Source organism: Colobus angolensis, unplaced genomic scaffold (assembly GCF_000951035.1).
Source record: "Colobus angolensis palliatus isolate OR3802 unplaced genomic scaffold, Cang.pa_1.0 Scaffold136, whole genome shotgun sequence".
Lineage (NCBI taxonomy): Eukaryota > Metazoa > Chordata > Mammalia > Primates > Cercopithecidae > Colobus > Colobus angolensis.
In genome coordinates this window covers 631,825-645,741 of record NW_012114444.1, presented here as the reverse complement: position 1 = coordinate 645,741, position 13,917 = coordinate 631,825, and the positions used below count along the sequence as shown (strand labels likewise).

The 13,917-nt window shown below is 58.8% G+C and overlaps 1 protein-coding gene and 1 pseudogene across 1 annotated transcript in view; one reads left to right on the top strand and one right to left on the bottom strand.

Moving 5' to 3' along the window:
* The window catches only part of DNAJC5 (DnaJ (Hsp40) homolog, subfamily C, member 5), a 1,035,873-nt gene that overhangs the window by 929,705 nt on the left and 92,251 nt on the right, over positions 1–13,917 (top strand). The window lies entirely within an intron of this gene.
* Positions 7,436–9,199, bottom strand: LOC105506405 (annotated as a pseudogene).

Below are 13,917 nucleotides of genomic sequence, written 5' to 3'. Positions count from 1 at the left end.
TCTGTAGGGCACACTTGTCCACGCTGCATGAGGTGGTCATTCCTGAAAGTCACCCCCAGCCATCTGGGTGAGCATGTCGGGAGCCTGTCCAAGGGACCCTGAGGCCTATGAGGGATGAGCAGCAGCAGACCAGGAGTTCTGGAGGATGGGGGGCTCAGGGCAAGGTGCAGAGGCTGGGCAGCCCCACGGATGTACCTGCTAAGGGACATGCCCCCCACAAACCCCTGGAACAACTCAACCAGAGACACAAATGGAGAGCCATCTGGCTGGCAGGGCCCCCGGAGGGTCCTGGCACAGCCTCGTGCTGTGGCCTCTCCGCAGACCTGTGTTCACAGACTCCCTGCACCACTTACCCCGCCAGCCGGCCACCTGCCCTCCACCCTCACTGTGTGGCTTCTACGGGCCAGGGGTCTGGGAGGGGACAAGCCCCATTCTAGGTGCTCTGACCCACCAAGAGAGTGGGGACCTGCCTCTCATCCTCAGGAAGGATGACCTGGGAGGAGCTTTGGGAAAGAAAATTGCCGAGGAGGAACAGATACCCCTTCCTGTCTGTGTCCCCCCGAGCAACAGACACCCCTTCCTGTCTGGGTGCCCCCAAGCAGCTCCCCAACCTCGCCAGGGCCTTTACCACCACCCCCTCTTCTCCCAAGGAGGCATTTCCTTGTCCACCCCCAGCTGGGATTTCTATGGTTGTCTTTGTCTCAGTCACTGGTCAGGGAACCTGCCTGTTTATTCACCAGCCAGTGATGTTACTCAGTCGTCCCCATGGCAACAGCCCTGGGAGTCCTGCCCCCTCCCAGGGAACTGCCCAGAACCTGTCCCTGCCCTCTCCAGGCCTCTGCTGGGAGCCCAGACAGAGGGAGAGGCAGAGGGCAGGGCGGGGACAGAGGCCTGCCGCCCGCCTGAGGATGCTGGGGCTGTCCAGGGAGCCGCCCACCGCACGTCATCCTGGGTCCTGCGGGTGGACTGGAGGCCGGCCGTGGGCGCAGCAGAGCCCCACCCACGGGCTGGGGGAGGTGGCCTGGTCAAGGCTGGATGGAGGTGGGCCTCCTCTCGGGCTTGGCTTGGCCAGGTCCAGTGCCAGCTGGCCCTGCCCTCCCACCCAGGCCTCCCCGAGACCACCCTCCAGAGCTGCTCTGGGGCCAGGGGCTACCTGCCAACCCCACGGCTGCCCCACCCCAACTGTCCTCCGGGCCTGTGCCCCTGCCAAGCCCCAACTGCCGCTCCAGCTGCCACAGCCAACTGTCGACCGGTCTCCATTCCAAGCGCCTGCTCACCCCCAATCGTCCTTCCAAAATGCTGCTGCCAACTGCCAGCCCCCTTCCTTCCTGAGCCCTGGCTCCTACCACCACTCCAGGTCACCACACCAGGGATCTGCATTCCAGACCTTCCCTCGGGACAGAGGCCAGGCCACACCTGCTGTGTGCCTGGTGGGATGGGATGGGGTGGGGGAGGCACTGAAGGTCTGAGACCTGAGGCATCAGCACAGAAGGGCAGAGCAGGCGATGGGGCCAGGCCGTAGCAGACAGAAGGCAAGGGGCAGGGAGAGCGCAGGCCGAGCAGGGGAAGGCGAGAGGGCAGGGCAGCCCATCCTCAGTGCCAGGGGCCACGCCAGGCCCAGCACAGGGGCGGGAAGACCGCCAGAGTACAGCCCGAACAGGCCCTGGGAGCTGCAGGGCAGAGCTGGGCTTTCCCTCAGAGGGTCTGTGAACAGCTCGGCCTGACCGCAGACCCCGAGAGGGTCCTCCCAGCTATGTTGGGGGGAACTGGCCCCTCCCCACCAGCCCTGCACAGCTCGGGGTGGAGTCAGCTCCCAGGCCTCAGCTGTCTCAGGCCAGCCTGGACTCCTTCCTGTTTCACCACCTGGCACATGGGGCCGCCCTGGGTCCCTTTAGGTTCCAACGTGTGGCCTCTCAGTCCCAGCCCTGGCCTTGCTGCCCCTTCCCTCCTTGGAGCTTGCTTTCTGCATTCATCCCAGTGGCCCCTGATCCTCACCTCCAACATGAGATCCCCCATGTCCCCCAGCCTGTGAGACCCTATCCCTCAAACACAGCAGGTGCCCGCAAGTTGGCTTGCCAGGCCTAGGGGAGGCACTGCTGCCCTTGCGGGTCAGACCTGGGGCTGTAATTCCATCCCAGGCTCTGGACCAGCCAGTCAGCACCAGGAGGTGATGGGGGCTGGGGCCTCAGTCCCGGCTGAGGGGACACAGCTGCTCCCCAGGGGCCCCCGGCCTCCGAGGGCTCGCATTGCAGAGGCGGGTGATGGCTCTGCAGATAGCCACGGCGGGTGAAATGGACACCTGGCTCTCCCTGGTGTCCCCTCCAGGAGCTGCTACTGGGCAGTCCGCCTTCCAGGATGGGACAGTGGGGCAGGCACAGGGGGCCATGTCAGCCTATCGGTCGGGCTGGCCCTGGAGGTAGGGAAAGACGGAAGTGTTTGCTGAGCACCTATGGCGTGCCGGGAATGTTCCTACTTGGGGAACAGGGAGGGGAAGGACTCTCCCAGGGTCATCTGGCCCCCCTCTGGTGCTGGAGCCTGGGAAGGAGAGAGAAGGGAGGTGGCTGTGGCCCCTCCCCTCCCACCAGAGGGGGTCTGCTGGGGTTCCCTTGGTGGATATGTAGAGGCCCTGGCCCCGCACAAGGCCAGCCTGTTGCCTCAGCCTCGTTCATTCACTCGCTCACTCGTAACATTCACAGATCATGGAACCTGTCGCGTGCCAGGACGTGCTGGGTCTGGAGAGCCAGACAAAATCCCTTGTATTGCAGGAGTAGGGAGTCGGTGACAAGTCAGCAAATTCATAAAGGAGCTCTTCTGAGATAAAAAGGAACTGGGGACGGGCCCCTCGGGGACGTGGCTGGTGCTGGGGCAGAGCAGGAAAACGCAAGCTGAGTTCCTGGCCGTGGCGGGGACGACGGGGCAGGAGGGCCAGGCCCACGGGCCATGGCGGGGATGACACGGGGCAGGAGGGCCAGGCCCACAGGCCATGGCGGGGACGACGGGGCAGGAGGGCCAGGCCCACGGGCCATGGCGGGGATGACAGAGGTAGGAGGGCCAGGCCCATGGGGCCATGGTGGGGACAACAGGGGCAAGGAAGGCCAGGCCCACGGGCATGGGGTCCCCAGGGAAGAGAACAGTGGAACCATGCCATGCTGGCTTATGACCCCAAGCTGGGGCATGTGCTGATATAAAAAATAAGAACAATTAAATACAAGAAATACACTAACCTCCCCTACAAAAGAAGTCCAAGTAATACCTGTAAGTTCCAGGAGCAGAGATTACGCCTACGCACACACCAGAAGTGAGGACTGGGTCTAGGGACTCCTTTCCAAAGAGCAGAGTCAAGACAGGCAAAGAGGAACTCAGCTGAGGGGGCGACTGGCAGGCACCACTTTGGCCAGGTGACCAGGTGACCATCGCCAAGCAATCGTGCGGACGTCCCGCAGCTCTGATAAGATGTGACGCAAAGAGCACCTCACCTCTGTGAAATTCTTCCCAAATTAAAAACCTCAGTCTACTCCTGAGAAAGTGCATCAGACAAACCCAAACTGAAGGGCTTTCTTTGTTGTGCTTGTTTTTGTTATTGAGACAGAGTCTTGCTCTGTCGCCCAGGCTGGAGTGTAGTGGCGAGATCTCGGCTCACTGCAACATCCACCTCTTGGGTTCAAGCGATTCTCCTGCCTCAGCTTCCTGAGTAGCTGGGATTACAGGCACCTGCCACCACACCTGGCTATTTTTCGTATTTTTAGTAGAAATGGATTTTTAGTAACCAGACCATGTTGGCCAGGCTGGTTTTGAACTCCTGACCTCAAGTGATCTGCCCGCCTCAGCCTCTTGAAGTACTGGGATTACAGGCATGAGTCACCATGCCTGGACACAAACCGAGGGACTTTCTACAAAAACACCTTGTCGGTGATCCTCAAAGGTCACCAAGAACAAGGAAATCTGAGAAACGGTCAGACAGGAAAGCCTGAGGAGATGGGACAGCTCTAAGCATTGTGGCACCCGATGAGGCCCTGGAGCCGAAGAAGGCCATCAATGGCAGGACTGACAGACTTCAAATAAAGTCCGCTCTGTGGTGGAGATCAACAGACCCCAATGTGGGCTTCCTAAAGCACCCAGCAACACAGGACGGCGACGTCAGGAAAACGGGTTTCGTCTTCCTGGTGCATAGGACTCTCTCTGCTTTGCAGCGTCACACATTCTATCGGCCAGGCTGGAGTGCAGTGGCGCAATCTCAATTCACTGCAACCTCCACCTCCCGGGTTCAAGTGATTCTCCTGCCTCAGCCTCCTGAGCATCTGGGATTACAGGTGCCGCCACCATGTCCAGTTAATTTTATTTATTTATTTATTTATTTAGATGGAGTCTCGCTCTGTCGCCCAGGCTGGAGTGCAGTGGCATGATCTCGACTCACTGCAACCTCCACCTCCTGGGTTCAAGCAATTCTCCTGCCTCAGCCTCCCGAGTAGCTGGGATTACAGGTGCCCACCACCATGCCCAGCTCATTTTTGTATTTTTAGTAGAGACGAGGTTTCACCATCTTGGCCATGCTGGTCCTGAACTCCTGACCTCATGATCCACCCACCTTGGCCTCCCAAAGTGCTGGGATTACAGGCGTGAGAAACTGTGCCCGGCCAATTTTTTTATTTTTAGTAGACACAGAGTTTCACCATGTTGGCCAGGCTGGTCTCAAACTCCTGACCTCAAGGGATCCACCCACCTCGGTCTCCCACAGTGCCAGAATGACATGCATGAGCCACTTCGGTCTCCCACAGTGCCGGGGTGACGGGCGTGAGCCACCGCACCCCTCCTGCACAATGTCGCCTACTTTCTGAAATCTAAAATTATTCCAAAATAAAGTTTATTTTTTAAAAGGAAAAAAATACAAAACCAAACAATCGAAGAAAACCACCTTCTTTTGGCCCTGGCGTTGGGAGTTAAGCAGCCTCTCCAGGCCTATCTCAGCCGAGATGCTCACTTTTGGTTGCAGAATTTGGGAGTTCGGGGTGCTCCTGGTTCTGCCCAGCTTGGAAGCACACACAGGCCACGGGGACCACAGAACCTCCAAGCTGAGTCTGGGTGTGCCCTGTGAGGAAGGAAGGTTGGTCCCCACGTTCATGTGAACCTGTGTGTTACGAACTGTGAACCCTCACACTGCAGAGACCCGCCAGAACACTGCGCTGAGAGACTCCCACACAGCTCAGTCTGGCGCTGGCCTGCGGGAGCCTCATCCCTAAAGGTGATTCCAGTCTGTGCTGCGTCTTTGCTCAAGATGACAAAATGCTGCCAAAATGCAAAGTGCAAACACGATCCCAATGCAAACTTTCCACAGCTAAACCACTTTCCATATTTTCCACTCAGCGCTTCTGTGATTTTCCATTTTTCTCCAGCACCTTTTGGGTTACCCCTTCATTACTTCCCCAGACCCCTTCTTTTTCCTTTTCTGTTCTCTGTTTAAAAACCTGGGTTGGCCCGGTGCAGTGGGTCACGCCTGTAATCCCAGCACTTTGGGAGGCTGAGGCAGGCAGATCATGAAGTCAGGAGTTTGAGATCAGCCTGGCCAACATGGTGAAACTCTGTCTCTACTAAAAAATCCAAAAATTAGCCAGGCATAGTGGCGGTGCCTGTGGTCCCAGCTACTCGGGAGGCTGAGGCAGGAGAATGGCTTGAACCCGGGAGGCGGAGCTCGCAGTGAGCTGAGATCGCACCACTGCACTCCAGCCTGGGGAACAGAGAGAGACCCTGTCTCAAAAAAAAAAAAAAAGAAAAAAAAAAAACTGCAGTCTTCCCCCACACTGCAGTCTGAGTAAAACCCGTCTTTCCGCCTTCAGGTGTCCGGGGTTGGGTCTCATTCTGGGTCCCATGCTTCTGCCTGCGTCTCAGCTACATGTCTGCGCTCCTGCCTGCGTGGGCTTGATCACGTGTGTCTGTGGATGCGGATTGTGTGTGCCTGTGTGCACCCATGTGTGGTGGGCCTGTGTGCTGCTGGTGCTAACCATGTCTGGGAGTGTATCGTGTCCACTGCACTGCACCTTCCGATGTCATCTGCCAGCCACATCCAGTTCTGGACACTGGGCAAAATATTGTCCTGCCCTTCAGGGGCCCGCCCTACCAAGGGTGAGCTGTGAGCCAAGTCTCAGGATGGAAGGCAAGGTGCCCTCTGGAGGGAGGTGGGGCTCTGGGAAGCTTCCTGGGGGCTGGGGACATGGCGATGTGGGGCCATGGGGAGGGCCCAGCCTGAGCTGGACAGGGTTGGGCCAAGCCCTGAGCAGGTGCACAAGGAGTACAGATGAGGCTCAGAGGCCTTGCTGGGACCGTGAGGAATGAGCCATTTTCTAAGAACTTGCTGCCAAGCCAGGGCTTCTGGGCTTTTCCGTGGGCTGAAGATGCTATTAGGACTGTATTTATTTATTTATTTAGAGAAGGAGTTTTGCTCTTGTTGCTCAGGCCAATGGCATGATCTCGGCTCACCGCAACCTCCACCTCCCAGGTTCAAGCGATTCTCCTGCCTCAATCTCCCGAGTAGCTGGGATTACAGGCACCTGTCACCATGCTCAGCTAATTTTTTTTTTGTATTCTTAGTAGAGATGAGGTTTCACCATGTTGGCCAGGCTGGTGTTAAACTCCTGACCTCAGGTGATCTGCCCGCCTTGGCCTCCCAAAGTGCTGGAATTACAGGCGTGAGCCACCACACTCAGCGTATTTATTTATTTATTTATTTTATTTTATTTTATTTTTTGAGACGGAGTCTTGCTCTGTTGCCAGGCTGGAGTGCGGTGGTGCAGTCTCGGCTCACTGCAACCTCTGCCTTCCGGGTCCAAGCAATTCTCCTGCCTCAGCCTTCCAAGTAGCTGGGACTATAGGCACGTGCCACCACACCCAGCTAATTTTTATATTTTTAGTGGAGACAGGGTTTCACCGTGTTGGCCAGGATGGTCTGGATCTCTTAACCTCATGATATGCCTGCCTTGGCTTCCCAAAGTGCTGGGATTACAGGCGTGAGCCATTGCACCCAGCCCCTTATTTATTTTTTGAGACAGAGTCTCATGCTGTTGCCCAGGCTGGAGTACAGTGGTGTGACCTCAGCTCACTGTAACCTCCACCTCCTGGGTTCAAAGTGATTCTCGTGCCTCAGCCTCCTGAGTAGCTGGGATTACAGGTGCACATCACCATGCCTGGCTGATTTTTATATTTTTGGTAGAAACAGGGTTTCACCATGTTGGCCAGGCCGGTCTTGAACCTCTGACCTCAGGTGATCTGCCTGCCTCAGCCTCCCAAAGTGCTGGGATTACAGGTGTGAGCCACCGCGCCCAGCTGCTTTAGGACTTCAGAATGAGAGAGCAGACTTGATCTAATAATGATTAGTCAGATACATTTTTAGGATGTAGGGCCGATGTGCCCTGGGATTGTGCGGAAGTTGGAGATGGGAGAGAAGTCAAAGGAGGGCTGACATCTCTTCACAGGCAATGTGGGTAGTGGCAGATGGTTCATGGCACAGGAAGCGGAGGGGTGTGGACGTGGTACCCGGGCTGGAGGAGAGAGGCCAGGGCTGCAGGTGTATCCTGAGGGGAGGAAGCTGGGGAAGTCCCTGGAGGAAGCCAGAGGGAGCAGAGCCGTGACCCCCGGGGTGCACAGAGGCTGGGGTCAGGGAGACCATGCAGTGGTGAGGGGACCTCAGAGCACTGCTTCCTCTTCCCTGTTTGGGGTTTCAGAGGTCCCTTGTGCAGGGGCCGGGGCAGAGCCCCATCCTTAGGACACTTAGGCCCCAAGTGGACTTCTACAAGCTGCTTCCAGAGGATGGAGACAGAGCACCCAGTCCAGATTATAGCTTGACCCGGGGCTCTCTCCCGACCTCATTGGGGTTTGGGACAGCAGAATCTGTGCTCTGGGCTTCTGGGTCCCCATCAAAATGGAACAAGGTGACCTGCAGCCCCAGTCAGGTAAGACTAGCCCATTCTCCTGCACAGTTCTGGCTAAAACCTCCACCCCCAAGCAGGTGATATTCCCTCCCCAGATGTCCCATACAGCTCGGACTCTGGGGTCTCTTCCGGATTAGCACAGTCTGATGGGAGAAGCAAACATCTGAAATGAAAATAGAACGCCTGTGGGCCGGGCGCAGTGGCTCACACCTGCAATCCCAGCACTTTGGGAGGTTGAGCACGGGAGTTCGAGACCAGCCTGGGCAAGATGGTGAGACCCGGTCTTTACAAAAAAGTGTGGTGGCACATGCCTGTGGTTCCAGCTTCTTGGGAGGCTGAGGTGGGAGGATCACTTGAGCCAGGTGGTTGAGATTGCAGTGAGCTGAGATTGCACCACTGTGCTCCAACCTGGGCGACAGAGCAAGATCCTGTCTCAAATAACAAAAACACAAGAGAACACCACCTCTCTCTCCCTGCTGCCCACCCACCTGCTCGGATGGCCTTGGCTCCACCTCTGATCTGTACCTGTGTATGCCTCATGAAACGACCATCCCAGGCCTGCACACCCTGCTTCTGTCGAGAGAGGTGGCCAGCCTAGCCGCTGTGGCCCGCTTGGCTGCAGCCTCAGCCTCTCCCACCAGTCTGGCTGTACCATCCACACTGCTGCCCAGCTCCTTCCCCACTCTGGGCTCTGCACCTGCCCTTCCGTCAGCCTGGAACACCCCTCCTGCCCACCTGGTGAATCCCAGCATCCCAGAAGATTCACCTCCAGCCGCAGCTCCAGGCCATCACGACACAGCCCTCCCCTCCTGCCTTAGGTTCCCACAGGCCCAGACCCCAGCCCTGCCTGCACTTTCTATCCTTCCCCTTCCCCTCAAAAATAGCCCAGGGCCTCTGGAAGTGAAAAGGGTGGCATGGAGGGAAGAGAGCAGGAGGCATCCTGGCTGCCCAGCCGAGGGCTGGTTCCCCAGGTCCCATGCCAGTGCTCCAAGGCCAACCAGCCTGGCTCCAGCACGGTGAACCCCACATCTGCAGCCCCACTTGTGTGTGCCCCTGAGTCCTGAGGGCTCTGGAGCTGTCCTGGCTAGAACTGGAGTTACCACCCACTGCGGGGCAGGGTCTCAGCTGCTCTGAGCACCAGGCTGCACCAGGAGCACTCACCTCATGGAGCGAAGGCCCAGAAGCACTGCCTTTCTTGTGGGCATCACTACCCTAAGTGGGCTGGCAATGATGAGGAGGCACCGAGGGCCACTCCCTGGCTGTGAGCTGTGCTTGCACATCTTGGATGCCCCGTGGGCACTTCCTTCCTGTTGGGATTTGGGCTCAGGTTTATCCCTGGCTGCTTCTGGGAACCCTGGGGGCTAAAGGACCCTACAAGACGGCTGGGTTGGAAGAAAGGGGCTTGCCTGGTCCTGGGAGCTGGGCAGATATGCGGGTGGTGAGCAAAAACTGGGAGGGCTTCTCATCTGGGCCTCCTGCCCCTGAGGGTCCGTCCTGGTACAGGATCAGGTAGCATCAAAGGGAACACCTAGGACGAGGGACTGGAGGGGGACCGGGGCCTTGGCCAAGGCCTTGTGGGGAGTGCCCTGCCCAGGGGTGGGGCTGCAGGAAGGAGAGGCCATTCCATCTGAGTGGGCCGCCCCTGCCTCATAGCCCCCCGACCCAGGGTGCTCAGAGCTCCCTTCTTCTGGAGCCTTACGGGAGGCCCTGCTGCTTAGGGGCTGGTGTGCACCACCCAGAGCTGGGTTCTGTAGCCTCCACTGCCACAGGCTGGGCGGGCTCTGGCCCCTCCTCCCTTGGGGGGTCCTGGTGCCGGGGTGGTTTTGAAAACCAGAGACTGGAGGCCTTATCAGACCACAGGTTTTCCTGAGGAAGGAAGGGTGGGTGTGGGCCTCCGGGATGGGCGCCTCCTCTGGGTGTGCCCAGCCTGGTGGAGGGCACACATGCACTGCCCATCCCTCCTGGGGGACCCCAGTCCAAGGCCCTGCCCCACCAGAGACAAGCAGACTGTAAAGGCTGGACCCGGTAGGGTGTGGGTCCAGGGCTCAGGCCTGGGGTGGGGTGTGAACTCCCTGAAATCACAGCAGATGCCAGCATCCTCCGAGAGAGCGTGCCTGGCTCCCCCAGCTGAGGCTCAGAGGAATTTGCGGCCAGTTCACTGGCAGTTCCGCTCCTAGGGATATGCCCAGTGAGAATCTATACTTGGGTCCACCAAAAAACAAGCAAGAATGTTCCAAGTGAGCCTGTTCATAATAGCCCCAACCTGGAAAACCCGAATGCCCATTAATGCTGGGTGTGGCCTGTCATCCAGGGGATAGTGACTGTAGCCAGGAGAAGCCACCCGGGCTTCCTCCACGGACTCCGCATCAGACAACGGGAAGCAGAGGCCAGAAGTGCAGGCAGAGCTGGTGCCCAGCATGGATTAGGTTCAGGAACAGGCGGGACTAGTGCAGGTGGACAGGGTCCATGAATGATGGCCTCTGGGGCATTGGCCAGCAGGGCCTTAGGGGCCTCCTGGTTTTGGCAATGCCCTGTTTTCTTGATCCAGATGCTGGTGACAAGAGGCGTTCAGTCTATGGAAATTCAGGAAGCCACATACTTAGGATGGCTATGCTTTTCTGCCTGTATGTGAAACTTTTTAATGAAGTTTCACATACAGGCCAGGCACGGTGGTTCATGCCTGTAATCCCAGCACTTTGGGAGGCCGAGGCGGGCGGATCACAAGCTCAGGAGATCAAGACCATCCTGGCTAACACGGTGAAACCCCATCTCTACTAAAAATACAAAAAATTAGCCGGGCATGGTGGCGGGCACCTGTAGTCTCAGCTACTTGAGAGGTTGAGGCAGGAGAATGGCATGAATCCGGGAGGTGGCGCTTGCAGTGAGCCGAGATGGCGCCACTGCACTCCAGCCTGGGTGACAGAGCGAGACTCCCTCTCAAAACAAAACGACAAAAAAAGAGTTTCACATACAGGCCAGGCACGGTGGTTCATGCCTGTAATCCCAGCACTTTGGGAGGCCGAGGTGGGAGGATCACAAGGTCAGGAGTTCAAGACCAGCCTGGCCAACATGGTGAAACCCCACCTCTACTAAAAACATAAAAATTAGCCGGGCGTGGTGGCGCACATCTGTAGTCCCAGCTACTTGGGAGGCTGAGGCAGGAGAATTGCTTGAACCCAGAAGGTGGAGGTTGCAGTGAGCCGAGATTTGAGATCGTGCCACTGAACTCCAGCCTGGGCGACAGAGAGAGACTCCCCCTAAAAAAAAAAAAAAAAAAAAGTTGCACACAAGCAGAAACCCTCTCCTGACCCCTCCAGAGGGAGGAGTGTTCCCTGAGGCCCCTGCCTTCCTCCTGCCCTGTCCTGTCTGGGCCCAGCCCCTAAGGCAACCTCGCTCCCTCCAGGGAAGTCGCTGGGCGGACTGGGCTGAAAGCCAGGGAGAGACTGCCAGGTCATGCCCCCGACCCTTCCCTTCGTGGAGGGAACGCAGAGGAGGCAGCCGGAGAGAGCAGCCCCTGAGGGAGGTGTGGGTGGGGCTGGGCTCAGAGCGGGGCAGCCAGACCGACGCCCCAGGCCCGCTCTGCCTTTCGTGGAAGAGCCTGGAGGAGCCATGTCGGGTGGGGGTGCCCTACGCAGGTGGGGCTGTGGCTGTGGGGCCGGAGCGGGGCCGGTGGGCCGGGGAGCAGTGGCTTGGGACCTGGGGAACACGCCCTGCCCTCGGCTGGGCAGCCAAGATGCCTCCTGCTCTCCTCCCTCCATCCCACCCCTTCACTTCCAGAGGCCCCGGGCTATTTTTAACTTGGCTGCGCAGCCAGAGCTGAAGGTGGACCTAACCCTGCAGGGAGTGGGGAGGAGGGAGGGGCTGCAGCTGCTGTCCTGCCCCCACCCCTCCCACAGCTCGGGCTTTCCACCCGGGTGGCTGGGGGGTGCTGGTCATTCTCGACCTTAGAGGAGAAACGGCATTCCACCCTGCAAATATGGTCACACTCAGAGGCCACACAGATGCTCCAAGATTCAGACACAAGCCTGAGACACAAACTCAAAAACACACACCTAGGGTACACCCAGGCTCACTCGGTCACACACGCAGACACACACACACAGACACAAACATGCAGAGAGACACACAGACGCTGACGCACACACACAGAGACACACACTGACACAGACACGCAGAGACACACGGACACTGACACACACAGACACACAAAGACACACAGAGACAATGACACACACAGTGACACACAGACACACACATGCAGAGACACACACAGACACACAGAGACACACGCAGACACTGACCCACAGAGACACACGCAGACACACACACAGAGACACACACACACAGACACTGACACACACACACACAGAGACACTGACACACACACACTCTGCCTAGGGACAGCTCAGGAGTGTGTGAGACTCAAGGAGCGTCAGGACACAAGGACAGATGTGTGTGGGGGCTGTGGGCAGACCTCACTAGATGCCTGGAGACTCACACGCCCTGAAGGCGAGCCCTCCCTCTTCGTGGACACACACAAAGGCGAGCCCCAGCCCTTCGTGGACACACACAGGCACAGATGCCCGGAGACCACCAGCTGTGGGGCTTGTGGGGAGGCCCGAGGTGGGGGAAGCTTGGGGGTGGAGCTGCCCACTCTGCCCACTCTGGCCTTTCCCCCAGCCCCAGTCCAATGTCCCTGAAGCCCACTGAGTGGATGGACAAGCCCCAGGGGTCTCCACACCCTTCCCACCAAAGGGCAAGCTTGCGAAGGGCGGACCTGTGGCCTTCCCTCTCCCCCGTGCTCGCCCCCACACTCTCAGGGCAGGAAGCCCCAGGAGAGGGCGGCTGCAGGGGAGGCAGTGGAGAGCTGACCTCAGAATGTGCTCAGCCCGGCCCCTTCCTTTCCCTGCTCCCCACTTCCCCTCTCCTCCCCCAGCCTTTGTTCCGTGGAGCAACTGCCCCCTGACCCCCGCTGAGGGAACTGGAGTCAGTCCTGGAAAAAACCCCAGGTGCTGGCTGGGGCCACTGCCTCCAGATCCAGGGATCCAGTGAGAGGAGGGAGCTGGGAGCTGGGAGAATTGGGGCTCAGGTGCCCCGGTGAGGGGCAGGGGCTAGCTTCCAGTTCCAACCCGCCCACCTCACACCCCACCTCCACCCCAGGAGGCCCAGGGCAGCTCCTGGAGGAATGTGGAGGGCGGGGGAGGGGGACAGGACATCCTCTTGGCAGGACACAGGACGCCCAGTCCAGCCCAGTCCGGAGGTCCGGAGGTTCCCAGCCCCGGGCAAGGCCACAGGGGGAAGGGTCACTGGGGCCTGGGCCTCACCAGTTCCAGCCTCGGCCAGTAGTGTCCATGGCCAGTCCAGGTCACCTCCACTGGGGGCTGGAGGCCGCAGTGGAACGGCCGCCCCCCCCAGGGTGATCCATCCCTAAGGGGTCCCGCGTGTGTGGGAGGGGCCGGCAGGCCTGGGTTTGTCCTCAGCTCTGCAGATCTTGGGGTCGCCACATGCAGGAGAGGCCTCAGGCTGGCCCTGGCCCTCCCGGGCCCAGGACAGGAAGTCCAGGGACAGTCGGTTGGCAGGACAGCCATAGGGACCCCAGCTCCTGGGAGCTGAGCAGCAGTAGAACGCGACCCCTGCTCACTGCGCTGGGAGATGAGGGACCCTGGAGGGGCCTGAAGGCATTAGAAAGAGAAAGACCTCCTGCGCTCACCTCACCGGTTCAGCCAGGACCCACGAGACCCTGCCAGTTTGGGAGGCCTGGCAGCTTCCACCCCTACTCCCACATGGTCTCTTGGTTGCAGCCTCATGCCCACCATGCCAGCTGGCTGGTCATCTCCGAGCGCTTCTGCCAGTCCGTCCCAATCACCTGGGTGGCAAATGATGCTCCTCATCTAAAAGCAGCCTTTAAAACCAATGACCTGGCCGGGCGCGGTGGCTCAAGCCTGTAATCCCAGCACTTTGGGAGGCCGAGACGGGCGGATCATGAGGTCAGGAGATC